The sequence below is a fragment of the Arachis ipaensis genome, chromosome B10 (genome assembly GCF_000816755.2).
Source record: "Arachis ipaensis cultivar K30076 chromosome B10, Araip1.1, whole genome shotgun sequence".
In the NCBI taxonomy this organism is placed as follows: domain Eukaryota; kingdom Viridiplantae; phylum Streptophyta; class Magnoliopsida; order Fabales; family Fabaceae; genus Arachis; species Arachis ipaensis.
The window spans coordinates 31,014,776-31,018,298 of record NC_029794.2 but is presented as its reverse complement, the minus strand read 5'-3'; positions in this window follow the sequence as shown (position 1 = coordinate 31,018,298).

Genomic DNA, 3,523 nt, shown 5'->3' with positions numbered 1-3,523 from the left:
TGATATTGCAAGATAATAGCTCTTTACTTCTTCCATTGTCAGAGCAGGCACATTAATTTGAATAGACATGTCCTCTATAACCTGTCAAGTTCAACATAAGCTAATTTAGAAGACAGAATAGTTAGTGATGTGCGTATCTATGTGATAGGTATTATTTAATTCCTCATCATGAGTCAGCAGATACACAAAATGACATTCATATGAAGGAAGAATCCATATCCTTCTAATGCAATGCACCTCCAGCCAGCATCAATAACAAATAATAGAACTAAAGATAAATAAATAAATAGAGAAATGAAAACTTAATGTAATTGTTGTTGTAGAATTATAGAAGATTGTGTTATGGTTTATAATAAAGTAACGGTTTTCCCAATTGGTTGTTCCGAGAGTGAGAGAATTGAAGTTACCTAAATCCTATAAAAGTAATAATTCATCAATTTCCATGACTCAAGGAATAAAGATTAGCAGCAAGAGAGTACATTACAAGGAAAGACAACCTTGGTACCAAAACAACAACCAAAGTTCATATAAAGCAAAGAAAAGAAGAGAAATGAACCTGTTGAAAACAGTATCAAAAGAACTTGAATTAATAACAACCTCTACAAGAACTTAGTAACCAATTATCAAACATTCAAAATAGTATCAAAGCTATTCCACAAAATCAAAATTAGTATCACAACAACAACAAACAAGTAGAATTTGAATATTGACATCAAAAAATAAGAAATAACCTAGAATAATTAATTTTAACATGTTAATTTTAGGTCATTTACAACCACAAATATAAGACACAAACAGTAACACTAATTATTATCATTTAAATTAAAATGACCTAAAGCCTGAAATAAAGTTAGACTTAAGTAAATACTAATAACTAATTAGTAACTTCAAAAATTTTCCAGCAACCTGCCTCACTACCTCCATATTACTTATATCAACTTCTAAAATTTGTAGAAAATGGCTACCAGTGGCAAAGCAGCACTACCACAGTAGTAGAATTGTACTACTACGCATCAATGGCAACATGTATGCTCAGACAGCAATGAGCTAGCAGTGCTTCCTGGTGCAGCTATCTTTCTCACTCAGTTTTGAGACAGAACTTGGAGCAAACTTGAAAAGGACTTCACTATGTTCAGGAATACATGAGAACAATTAATAGAATGTTTCAATTAGTAGCTACATATGAAAATCTTAGGAATCAATGAAAACCAAATAGAAGTACTGAAAATATATATTAACAAGCCAATTATACAATGAACATTCTCTTCCAACACAAATAATATTAATAGAAAAATGACGTTTAATACAAAAACAATTCAGTACTATCATTTCACACAGACTTTTGTCATGGTACAACCTTTATCTTTATTTTTTAATGGATGCTTATTTAATTGAAATAAAACATTATACCGCCATGTCAGGTTTCTGAACTAATCACACTTATAACAGTATGAACCTCAATACCTTTTCCCCATTTGTATAAAAACAAACATCAAAACAAATAAAACCCAAATATTACAAACTAAATACAACACTAGAATAAGGAAGAACTAACAAAACAAAACATCTCCTTTTTCACATTTGGATAAGGACGAAACACTAAACCAAATAAGACCCAAAAACTGGAAACTCTGAATAATTCAATCAAACCATCAATACCAATCAATAAAAATTAAACAAAATCAAAACCCTAATCGCGAATGCTTAAAGTATGAAAAAATTAACCTGTTGAGAGTTGATGTAGAAAGACAAGTAGAATAGAACAGACAAAGCACTAGCAGTTCAGCACAACCTAGCAGCAGCTGAGCACTACCACAGCTGCAGTAGAATAGAATCAAATATCTAGAAGTTTAGAGAAAAAAACTAAACCAAATATTAGAATAGAACAAAAAACAATTTAGAAAAAATTAGAAAAATGAAGAATCAAAGCAAAAAATCAAATTCAAAAACAAATAATCAGATCAAGAAAAAATTTGACCAAATAATTTACCACGACGCTACGAATGCTAAACGTGGCTGACAGTTGGCACTGACGGGTGGCAAAGAGGAGGGTTGAGAGAGGGAAAGGAAGGTGCGACAAGTGAGGGAGAGAGAGACGGTGGCTCGATGACTTCAGAGAAGGAGACGACAACGCGACGGGTGTTGAGCAATGGAGGGACATGGAAGCAATGCCAATGCAGGGAGCACCGGCGAAGGGAGGACCGACGGAGTGGTTGTGAGAGAGGTTGACCAATGAGTGTTATTGGGATCGAAAGTTAGAGTGTTAGAGAAGAACGACCACTGCTCCTGCGTGAGAAGGATGGAGGAGGAGGAGAAGAGTGTTGTAGTTGGGACTCGTGGAGGCATCATGAGAGCGACGACGAACCTACCACTGGTACTGTTGTCCTGCATGTCTGCGTGAGAATGATGGAGGAGGAGTGCTCGAATGAAGAAAATGAGGGAGAGAGGGAGGCATTGCTGCTGCATGAGTTAGGGTTAGGGGAATGGGGAATAAGGATTTTGTTATTGCATTTTCACTCTTAGCGTGCCAAAAATGTTACAAGAAATGGTCACGCTTTTAAAATGCCACTATAACAAAACCCTATCACCACACTTTAAAAGCATGCATGTTTCTCTCTAAAGCATGACAAAAAAAGCGTGACTAAATCTTGAATCAATTGCCACCCTCATAAAAACGTGGCCATAGACCCTTTTCACCACGCTTTTTAAGCGTAGCAAGAAAAAATGTGGCCAAATCTGTAATCAATCGCCACCCTCATAAATGTGTGGCTATTGACCAGTTTTGGCCATGCTTTTAAAGCGTCGCAAGAAAAAAGCGTGGCCATTGGCCTTTTTTCTTGTAGTGTCTTTATATCCTCCTTTGACAATTGTATCACATGATCCCTCTTTGCTTTTCTCAAAGGAACGGAGACAGTTAAATTTTCTCTACTTTCTACCATGATTCAGGGAGTTAATGCCAGGAGAAAAGAACAGAGAAGAACCTATGTTGTATGATGACTCTGAATTAGGAATGAAATTAAATTATGGTATGTGTAAAAAACGCTGACCTTAACAGCACAGAAACTCTGTTAAGTTAGAAACTCTAGCAAGGCATATTGGCCCTTGACAGCACTCTACAATGCATCTTTCAAGTAATCTCATAAAAAATCATCATTTTACACAAATTAATTACGGAAACAACATAATATACCATAATATTCGAATATTACGGCAGGTCTATAAAACCGTTGTATTATTAATGTCATTTTAAATCTTTTTTTTGTAGTGCCAATCGTCACATATTAGTATATATTTATATGTATTATATATTTTTTTTAAAGAAAATTCAATTAAAATAATTAAACTTTTTTTACAACAAAATAATCAAACTTTCTATATATATTAAAAATCAATCAATCACTATTTTATTTTTGTGTTTTTATTCAGATTTTTATTATATTATTTATAAAATTTAATTATAAATGTGAATCTAGTTTGAATCTATTAATTATGAAGTTTGACTTTATAAATGTATTTACGGTCA